This window comes from Coenobita brevimanus, chromosome 32 (assembly GCF_032717465.1).
Source record: "Coenobita brevimanus isolate Jiangsu-jjx chromosome 32, ASM3271746v2, whole genome shotgun sequence".
Lineage (NCBI taxonomy): Eukaryota > Metazoa > Arthropoda > Malacostraca > Decapoda > Coenobitidae > Coenobita > Coenobita brevimanus.
In genome coordinates, this window is record NC_136985.1 from 10,259,715 (window position 1) to 10,271,569 (window position 11,855).

The 11,855-nt window shown below is 41.1% G+C and overlaps 1 pseudogene; it reads left to right on the forward strand.

Moving 5' to 3' along the window:
* Nucleotides 1–326: 326 nt before the first annotated feature.
* On the forward strand, nucleotides 327–445 carry LOC145395687 (5S ribosomal RNA; annotated as a pseudogene).
* Nucleotides 446–11,855: the final 11,410 nt, after the last annotated feature.

Here is an 11,855-nt window from a genome sequence, read left to right on the forward strand (position 1 = left end):
GACATGAGAGGTCCAGCTGAGGGCACTGTTAAGTGAGACGCCAAGAATTTCAATACTTTTGGAGATGGGAATATTAGTAGCACTGAAGGTAATGTACGAATCTGGCAATATCTGTCTATTAGTAAACTGTATATATTTAGTTTTACTAACATTAAAAGAGACAAGGTTGTTTTGTCCCCATTCACTGATCTTGATTTATGGAGATGGCTGTACTGAGTTGAGAGGTAGAGATATTAGACTTTGTAAATGGATGTCTGAGTGTGAATGAACTATATATATATATATATATATAAATATATATATATATTATATTATATTATATATATATATATATATATACCACGTTGAGTACACCGCTTCCCGTCCGATCAGCGAAGTTAAGCAACGTTGGGTCTGGTTAGTACTTGGATGGGTGACCGCCTGGGAACACCAGATGCTGTTGGCATCCCTACGTGTCAAGTGGGGTTGGTGGAGGATTAGTGCCCCTCCCTGTAAAACAATTAACTCTAAGCCCTTGGCCACCCCGTTTGGGATACATGGCGTCTGGCAATGAATGAATGAATGATATATATATATATATATATATATATATATATATATATATATATATATATGTGTGTGTGTGTGTATCTATATATCTATATATGAATCTATCTATCTATATATCTACAGTATATATCTATATCTATATATGAAGCTATCTATCCATCTATCTATATGTCTGTGTGTCTGTTTATCTGTCTATCTATCTATCTATCTGTCTTTTTATCTACCTACCTACCTATTTATCTATCTATCTATCTATTATTTCATTACAGATTCTAGAGATCGTCTGTGGGAATCGGTACAGATGGTTGGATCAGTGATGGAAACTTGGCTACAAGGCAGTTGTTTTCCAATGCTGCTCACGGACAACTTAGTAGCAAACAGCACCATAATAAAGGTAATACGAAAGAATACGTTAATGGATGTTAAATTAGGTTCCAGTACTGGATGAGATCCATACTTTGATATCTCAGTTCATTACCATCAGATGGTCTCACAGCTAGAACCGAGTTTAAACACTAAAAGTTTCCTTTACTACTCAATAATACATAGAAAACAATTTGTTCTTTTATCAAAGAGATTACTCTACTGTAATATATACCTTGATAATTAGGAAGGAGGTACAGAGAGACAAAGTGATAAAGAAGAAAGTAGGGGAGTGGAAGAAAATAATGACTGATTGCTAGTGGTGAAGGGAGAAGAAGTAAACAGATTGAGAGAACATTTAAGGAACTGTTAAACAGAGGGAATGACACTGGTGTGAGTGTAAGTGGCTGGGGACTAGGTGGGACGAGGAGGGAGGTAAGGGACGAAGTGATCAGTAGGTTGGAAGTGGTGGAAGCAACGAAGAAAGTCAAAATGGGGAAACCCCAGGAATTGATGAAGTGTGTGGTGAAATGCTAAAGCATGGGGGAGAGATAGTAGTGAAGTGGACATGGAAGATGTGCAGATTGGCACGGTAGGAAGGCAGAGTCCCAGAGGATTGGAAGTCAGGAATAATTATCCCCCTGCATAACGGAAAATGGGAAAAAGACGTGTGTCGTAATCATAGTGGCATTTTTCTTCTAAGTGCAACAGGAAAATTATATATATTTTCCAAAATTAACAAAACAGATGAAGGAAAAACAAATAAGTAAAAAAAAATAATCCATACAACAGATTACTGGTGTCCTCCATTCATAAAATATCTGTAACAGTTAGACTTCAACTGCTGTTGGTTGAAGTTTGGAGGGAAACAACTCTGGGGAAACGAGTCCCAGGGAGATGCAGTTCAGAGAATGAAAGAATTCCAATAAGCCGAAGTTCCACAATATGGCTGAGTGACGTTCCAGTCATGAGCGCTGCTAGATGCCCGTGTAGCATTAGGGAAGGCATGGAGAGGTGGCACAATGGACGCAACTTCGTCTGAGCACCTGCCACAAAAACACCTGTAAAATAATGCAAAGGAGGCAACATTCCTTCTTACTTGTAGGGAAGGCAGCCTATCCATAATAGCAGGGTCATTAATAATTCCAGCAGCTCTGTTGAGAATTTTGTCTAGTTGCTTTAATGCAACCTCCCCACATCCACTCCACAGGGGTGAGCAATATTCAAACTGAAAGAGCACATGACTCTTACAAATTATATCTAACTGCTCATCAGTGAAGATGTTACAGACTCTGTACAATAATCTAAGTTTCTTTGAGGCGGTTTTGGCAAGTGATCTGACATGAGAGGTCCAGCTGAGGGCATTGTTAAGCAAGACACCAAGAACTTCAATACTTTTGGAGATGGGAATATTAGTAGCACTGAAGGTAATATACGAATCTGGCAATATCTGTCTATTAGTAAATTGTATATATTCAGTTTTACTAGCATTAAATGAGACAAGGTTGTTTTTTCCCCATTCATTGATCGTAAATAAGTCTTGATTTATGGAGATGGCTGTACTGAGTTGAGAGTTAGAGATAGTAGACTTCATAAATGGGTGTCTGAGTGTGAATGAACTATGAAGTGTTGAGTCATCTGCATATGAATGGATGGGATTGAGGGTGACAGACAAGAGATCGTTAATATGAACGAGGAACAGTGTTGGTGCCAGAACTGGTCCCTGTGGCACGCTGGCATTAAGTGAGTGGAAATTGAAATATACATCATCTACTTTTACTTTTATTTTTCTGTTGCTGAGATATGAGGAAAGCAGAGGAACAATTGATGTTAGTCCATAGCAAGGGAGTTTGGACAACAGGGAACGGTGCCATACACTGTTGAAAGCTTCAGAAATATCAAGGGCTACTGTGTGAGTTTCTCCATGTAGGTCGATTGACTGATAAATGGTATGAGTCAAGAGATTGAGTACGTCAATGGTGGATCTTTCGTGGCAAAAACCATATTGTCTATCACTAATTAAGTTGTTGGATTCAAGATGTTTAAGTATGTGCTTATTAATTAGAATTTCAAATACTTTACTAAGAGAAGATGTGACAGGTATTGTTCTGTAATCAGAGGGGTCAGAGGAACTTCCTTTCTTTGGAATTGGGTGGATATTGGCTACTTTCCATGAATTAGGGAATGAAGAAGTACCTATGCATAGTCTGAATAATTTAGCTAGATCAGAGGTAAGTCCTGAGGAACACTTTTTCAGAACAATTGGAGGAATTCCATCTGGTCCTGGAGCTTTGTTGATAGGTAAATTCTCTAGAATGGATTTTACGTGTCTTGTCTGAATTTTAAGTGGAACAATTTCAGGACAGTCGAGTTTTAGTACTGGGACATTCTGGTTGACTTCCTCTATGGTAGAATTTCTTGCAAATGTACTGGCAAACATATCTGCCTTCCCATGCTGTGTTAACCCTAGATAGGAAGGCGTCCCTTCTGACCTCGGGATAGGAAGATCTGTGCCAATTGGATACACTGAAGGAAAATAATTAAAAAATATATACAAAGATGTTTTATGCAAAACTACAAATATAACTCCCGTAGAGATCAGATGACCAGGAATTAATAAAACTGAACCAAAATAAATACATTTATAAGTTACTTGAAAAAAATAGTGAAGGAAAAAAGTAGTACTGACTTATGCTCTTCCTGATATGCACATACGTGGAACTGAGCAAAAACACTACCTAAACCTATAAATTTAATACCTAAATATCACACAATCGGCCTGCCAACCCTGGGTTCCACAAATAGCTGGGTGCCTGGCATAAATGGAAACAGGTAATAAAGATATACACCGCTATCCTCAAAGCACTCAATGTATCAAGCTCCTTTTGTGGGTCCTTGTGTGGTGCAATGATGGCCGTCACACCACCACCAGGGTCACTGGTACACTCAATCAGTGTCATCACCCACATTAACTAACATCACGGGTTTCTGTGTCACTCTGGGTTTCCAGTATCGTGTCAGCAGTCCCGCTGAACTCCTCTTACTTCAGATACTCTGACAGCTCTTCGTCTAACAGGTATCTTGTTCGTTTGAGGCCCATGACTACACACCTGTAAATAACAATTCCCAATTATCCATTGTTCAGATCACAATTGACCCCTAAAACCACCCCATTATGGGGGCACTGCTACACTACGTCAAAATCCCATCACCCACAATAACAATCAAGGGTTTCAGTGTCACTTAGGGTTTCTAATGAGACGTCAACAGTCCTCTTGAAATACTCCAGCTTCAGAATATTCTGCCAGCTCTGTATGGGACAGCTACCTAGCTTGTTTTGCCTCCATTACCTACACAAATACACTACAAACCAAAGAAAACTATATATACTACTTTATACTGCCCATAGTGGGACATGTTACACGCACGTACATGGTCATATTGTGCCTAAAACACTCAAAATATGCGTTCAAGTCTTCGACCTTGACCAGAATGGCCCTCGTCTCTCTGTTTTCTTTTCTTTCTTTTTTTTTACAAAAATTATACGCTACAGGAAAACATGTGGCAGTTGGATACACAGGTACTCACCAGAGAGTCGACAGTGGTGGGAACTTGAGCCTGTGGGCAGAAACAGCCTAGGCTGACTCAGGGTTGCTTGGTGTAAAGAAAAATGTTGCCATTACGCATTATTCTGGACACCATTAACCGCGAAACTTACACGCACCCTGGCCGTGTATCCATATGGCACAGGTCTTCCTATCTAGGGTTAAGAATGTTAATCCCCCTTGATGTCAGTCGTAGGTGAATTCAAAGTCTCGGAGTAGTTTTCTGATAATATATTAAGCACCGCCTTATATCTCCACACAACAGCCGTATGAACACCACCCTTATCCGTCCCCAGACCGTTGCTAACTGCTCGACTCTCACCAGCTAGGGCGGTGGTGCGGCCTCAAACCCATGGTTCAGCAAAATTTGAATTAGGCCAGACATTAATAAGCGATCAATGGCGCCCTACTTGGATCACACTTATAATACTTACATGCTATACTTACATACTACATATTATTACAAATGGTTACAAACAGCAGGTCATTTATTGTGTTACCATCTGAAGACTTTAGTGGGGGAATGGATGATGTCTTAAAGTTATTATTGAAAGAATCTAGAGTTGACCAGATTATTCTATTGTCATTAGGGTTGTTAAGTAGTTTTGATGCTTGATTTTGAACAAAATTTGATTTGGCAAAGTTTACCACAGCCTTTGCATGGTTTCCAGCAATTTTAAATGGAGAGAGTGATTTAGATATTATTTATTTTAAGTAAAAGTTACATGCTAATGACTGGTGGGCCATTGTTCTGGCACAGCTGCTATCAAACCATTTTGGAGAGTTCGATCTTTAAGTGAACTGTTGACTTGGTATGAACAAATCCACACCAGCTAGTATTAAGTTGCAAATGTGGTGGGATTCTCATTGACAGAGTTAGGGAAATAACAGAAGAATGAGTTAGAGAAGAAACGGAGGTTTTAGGAAGAGATGAGGTTGTGTAAATCAGACATTCGTCCTAAGATCTTCAGTGGAAAAGTTTCTAAAAAGGGAGAGAAGTTGTATATGCCCTCCATCGATCAGGAGAAAGCATATGGCTGAGTGGATGGACTAGGAATGTGGAAAATATTAAGAATATATGGAGTACTGTAAGTAGGAAGCTGTTGAATCCCGTGAAGGGTGTGTATGAGGGCGCTAAGGCTGCAGTACGTGTGAATGGTGGACTGAGTATATTTTTCTGATTAAATGTTGGACTGAAACAAAGACTTATCATGTATCAATGGTAGTTCAATCTGTATATGGATGGAGTTATAAAAGGGATACAAAGTTGGGCAGTGGATGTTAGAGAAGTCCTGATGAGAGAGGGCAGCGTTTGGAAACTTCGTGTTCTATTGTCTGGAGATAATACTGTATTGTTAAATGCCGACGAAGGGGAATTATAAAGCTTGGTGACTGAGTTTGGGAGAAAGTGCAAGAAACGGAACCTAAAGGTGAATGCAGGGAAGTGTAAAGCTGTGGTCTTCGTGAGAAAACAAGTCACTGAATGCACAGTGAGGCTGGATGATGAGGAAATGGAAAATTTGAGTTTATTTAAGTACTTGGGTAGTGTGATGAGTAAGGATGGAAAGTTGGAGGATGAAGCCCATGAAAAGATACAACAGGGAATGAATGTCCCTGATTCATAGAAAGCGGTGATATGGGATAGGGAAGTGGACATAGAGATAAAAAAAAGCCTCTGCATAATAGGATTGTTATACCAACTTTACCACATGGAAGTGAAGCTTGAACCTTGTTGGAAGGGCACAAGTTAAAAGTGAGAGCAGCAGAAATGAGTTATTTGAGAGGAGCATGTGGAGTTGCATGGAATGACAGACTGACAAATAAGGAAGTGAAGGAGCGTTGTGGTGTGTATGTGGATGGGATAAAAAGCATTAGGAGAAATACTCTGAGGTGGTTTGGCCACGTGGAGAAGATGAGGAAAGAGAGTGTATGTGAGTGAGGTGGAGGGGTGGAAGAGGAAGGGGGAGATCAAGCATGAGATGAAGGAATGGAGTGGAGAGGTATATGAGAGAGGAGGTTAGAGCTGGGAGAAGTCAGCAAAATGGCCGGGAACAGAGCGACATGGAACCGATTTGTTTGTTGCCTTCCCTTGCGGCATTGAGACGACTGGCTATAGACAGATAGATAATTAAGAAGAAATCTTAAAATAATGATACACTTTCCTCGCCGGCATCTTAACCCTATGAAAACTAATTACTCTGCATAATTATATACTGCATTTTATTAGAGTATTGGTGATGCTGGAGCGGCACAGGGTGTAGGTGTGTTCGAGGTGGGTGTGGACGGCCAGGACACTAACGTGACGCAGGCACAGCTCTCCGCAGTGGTCAACCAGGCTAGTCGGGTAGGTCACTCTTACATTCATTTGCTCATGTGGGAAGGTCACTCCAACACTTCTGTTGTGGTGGGTAGGTCACTCTTACATAACTCTTGAGGCAGTCAGGTATTCTTTCATTACTACTGAGGTGGGTTTGCCACTCTCACATTACTGCTTACGAGGGTAGTTCACTCTCGCTTTATGTGACGACGTGAGTAGCTTATTCCCACATTATGGTGAGGCGTATAGGTCACTTTCACATTAGTGTACAGGCAGGTAGGTCACTCTCACTGCATTGCTGAGGTGGGTATGTTATTCTCACATTACTACTGAGGTGGGTTGGTCAATCTCACATAACTGCTCAGGCGGTTAGTTCACACAGCTAACTTGTACCATTGTGACGTCAGCAGCTGCGACAGGTGTCGTGGTGCGTGATGGTGGTGGTGGTGAGTGACGACCCAGCCTTCCTCACTGCCTTCACTGATTGGTCGCTCAATGGCCGCCTTCTGGTGTGGTCGACGAGGCTCCTGGTGGTCACTCGCCTGCCCAGAGAGGATCTCGGGGCTCTACTCGTTTCCCACTGGACATTTTCCATGATGAACACCTTGGTTGTAAATGATGAAACCTCAGCATCTGACATACAGTAAGTTATTCAGCAAAGAAGAATGTACCTATAATGCCAAAATTCTAATTTGTGGTTTTTTGTCGGACGCCACGTATTTGAAAATGGCGTATGCTTACTTTTTTTTATTTGCCATACAAATAATATTGATTAAATCCTTTGCTAACCTTTCCTAATCTTGGCCTTGTGTACTACACCCACCCTTCTTCAACACTTAAACATTGTAATCTTTTCTAATCATTCATCTCAGCTCATGCAACCCTTTATAGCTTCCTGTGTCTCACAAAGAGTTTCTAATCAAAATCTTAAATAAATTGCCAGCACTACCTGTCCTACTGTAGCCTACCAGTCTACAAAAAGTGTAGATCTACTCAAGCCCCATGAACAGGGCTTCAGTCACCTTCGGTACTACTCCTTTTTCATTAACATATCACCGACAGCTTCAGAATGTAGTTTCCCAAGTGTAACGCTCACATCAGTCTTAACCCCTGAATCTTGGGGGTCCTACAAGCCAACCCCTTCGCGTATGCATTTTTTCTTTGAAAGTAGGCTTTTTCAAACAGTCATGGCTCCATAATTACAGTATACTGTAACTTTCAATTAAGGACCAGATTATTCATCTGTCCTTCATCTTTCCATTCAAAATGTCTCCAGGTCGGCTGTAGGTGGAGGCATTGTGGAGGTAGTAGGTGACGAATGGAGGTAATGTGCGGAGTCACGAATGGATGTATTCGTATGGGGGCGAGTTAGTAGTTACAGCCCACGGCCCTCACCCCAGCTGGGACAATGAGGGATTCCGTGCTCGCATACATTCATGCACCCGCTTGCCCGACTTGTCTCTGACACTCCTCTCCACTGCCACATGAATGAATCATCACCCCTTATACGTTTGGCTAACTCAGTTTACATGCCCAATTTTTCCAGTTTACTCAGAGTAACAATGTCCATCTTGATGGGAGAGAGATAAGAAATGTCAAGGTTTAATACACATGACTAGCCATTATTATTCATTTTACTTTCTCTACGAGTACGTTTTCTGTGTCGCATAAATCACCTGAGCTATCCCTGTGGTCATGTCCATTTCCGACATGCGTAGTTTTCATTTTTTCTAAACCACTTATTTGGCTAAGTTCTTACTGCACGAGAGGAACTGCACACACACACACACACACACACACACACACACACACACAAAATACTAGTTTACTATCACAACAAACCCAGTTTCCATGTATGATGCACTATATTGGAGCAATTCCTTTTTTTAATGCAAGAAAAAAAAAAAAGCTACAAGCCTGCAAACTGATTCCTTTAAGCAAAAATAAATACACTATAATAAATTCCCAAATTGAGGATCTGTTCAAGATGCTTGGACACACTGCGTTTAAAAGACTGGAGATCATAGGAAGTAGGGAATACATTCAGAAGAAAACAGTTCCAGAGCTGACCTGCTGTACACATAAAGGACTGGCATTAACATTTAACTCGTGCATTAGAGGGTTGAACAGAAAAGGGATAAGAGTTTGCGTCTACACTGGTGCTACCTGCCTGCCACAGTGGTTGAGGGATGCAAGCAGAGTATTCAGAGGACCAGTGATCATTGAATTAACGAAAGAAAAGAGACAAAGATGCAACAGCACGGCAAAGAGATAGGGGTTGAAGGCAGCCAGTAAGAGGAGGAGAGTTAATGAAATGAAAAGTCTTGACTTTTGTTGTATGTTGGGCGCCTCCCCCACACATTAAAGTAGTGGTGTACACAAGGACAAAAAAAAAAAAAAAAAAAGTTTCAAGTCAACAACTGTGCAGGGGTAAAGAAGGTACAGAGTCAACATAGCACACCTAATCACTTGGAAACAGATTTTATAAAGGGAGGTAAAGTGATCTTTCCAAGATAAATCCCGAGAGAATGAAACACCGAGTATATTCGAAGATGATGCAGGAATGATCTGGGTATTGTTAAAAATTAGAGGATATTCCTATGGTAGATTTTAATGAGTCGAAAGATGTAGGAACTGGGTTTTCGATGCATTAAAAACAAGATTACTTTTACCCGAATCAGAGGTATGAGCCAGGCCAGATATTAAGTGTGCCATAGATTCCGCTCTCGTTTGTTGAAGTAACTGTTGAGATGGACGCTGCGGGAAGTAGATGGAAAGGTGAAGGGTAGAGTCATCAGTATTGAGTGATTAGGGTTAGATGTAAATCTTGGTGGGTCATTGATGAATAGAAGGAAATGAGTTAGTGACAGACCAGTGCCCTAAGGAACACCATTATTGATAGCTCAAGGAGAAGAACAGTGGCAGTCTACAACAGCAGCTACAGAACGAGTAGAGATAAAGGCACATATAGGACTGAAACCGTTAGAGGCCCGTAAATTTAAGATTTTTGCCAGACTCGATAGAAAGCCTTTGAAATGTCAAGCTCAATGACAAATCTTTCACCGAAGTCCCGAAAGGAGGATGACCAGGAGTCTTGAAGGAAGGTGAAAAGATAGCCAGTGGAGCATCCCTGACTGAGCCCCTAATGACAATCAGAGAAGGTTATGATAGGAGAGGTGCTTTAATTTTTTTAAATAACAGAATAGTTTCAAATACTTTACAAATACAGGATGTTAGTGTAGTTCTTTAACAGCATGTATTTCAAAAGTTTTTGAGACTATTCTTAACCAAAAAATTTTAAAGGATCTTTCCTGTCACAACGTTCTTTCCGATCGTAAGTATGGGTTCCACCAGGGATGCTTCACTGGCGATCTTCTCACCTACCTTTCAGACTCGGGACTTTGGCGAAAGCTTTGTCATTGAACTTGATATCTTAAAGGCTTTCGTTCGAGTCTGGCATAAATTTTTAATTTCCAAACTGCCCACTAATGGTTTCTATTCCTCCATCTGTGCCTTTATCTATAGCTTCCCGTCTGGTCGTACTATAGCTGCTGCTGTAGACTGCCACCGTTCTTTTCCTAGAGCTATCAATAGTGGTGTTCCTCAGGGTTCTGTCCTACCACCAACTCTCTTTCTTTGGTTCATCAGTGACCTTCTATGCTGTACCTCTAACCCCATCCACTCACATGCTGATGACTCCACCCTTCACATTTCCATTCACTTCCCACAGCGTCCATTGCAGCACGTACTTCAACAGACAAGGGATGAGGCTATGGCACACCTGATGTCTGACATGGCTCATATCTCTGAGTGGAGTAAAAGTAATCTTGTTGTTTTTAATGCATTAAAAGCTCAGTTCTTACATCTATCAACCCGACAAAATCTTCCACAGTAGTACCATCTAATTTTCAACAATATCCAGCTTAATCCTGCATCATCTTAAAACATACTTGGGGCTTCATTCTCTCGGGATTTATCATGGAAATAACATATTACCTCTCTTGCAAAAGCTGTTCCAAGAGATTAGGTGTGTACAAAGTACAAAAGAGTACAAAGGAAACCAAACAGCAGCAGACCGTATGGTCCTTTCGAGGCTGTTTGTTACAGAGTAGACTATGACTACGAGATCTAACTCAACATGCTGAAGGATAAGGATAGTAAAGCAAGAAGGCTTCCCCCGCCTGCAAACCCCCCCCAGTTCAAACTGGCAAGAAAAAGTGAGAAAAATCACCATGCAGCCTGGAAAAACTGACATGGATATTTCACACGAAAAATTTAAAAGGAAAAGCCACATTCTATAATACATTATCTATAAGCTACCAGTATGAATAACCTGAAAGAGAAAATAGTAAAGTAAATGAATAATCATTTAAATAAATAACTAATGCATGTCACTATGTACGGGTACGTTGAGTTGATGGGGCGTCTGTGGACACAGCGTGGAAATTGCACAGTGCACAGTGTGGATATTCGGGGGTGGTGTGGCAGCCTTGTCTGGCGCTATTAAGGTAGGCAGCAGTCAATCAGGCCCCAGCTCCGTTGATTCTACTGAGACTAGAAACTCTCCCATGCGGGACAAGCACACAAGTCGCCTCCTGAAGCAGTGACCCTGGTACATGAAAAAAATTCCGATGGCGGCCAATTAACTAACAAGAACCCTTAGTGATCCACAGCCCATCACAGGTCGAAAGTATGAGTAGTGACCATTAACTCAGGGCTGTCTGTGCATATCCTAGTCTGCGCATATACTATCTTTGCATTTAACCCGTCACGTCCCGAGGTTTTCCTCACCTCCGACATCCCCCAGTCCCGAGGTATTTTCGAAAAAAAAATTTTTGCCTAAAACCTTCGCTTTTGGTGAGAAACATCGAAAATTCATAGAGAAATCGCTCACCTGAGGTTTAAAATACTCAATTCAGGTAGGAGTTCCTCCTTACCTGACTGGGTTTTCTAACATGCTGGCACCAAAGAAAATGAGTTCTATGGGAGGGTAACTATTTTATCCACTCATAAACGGTATT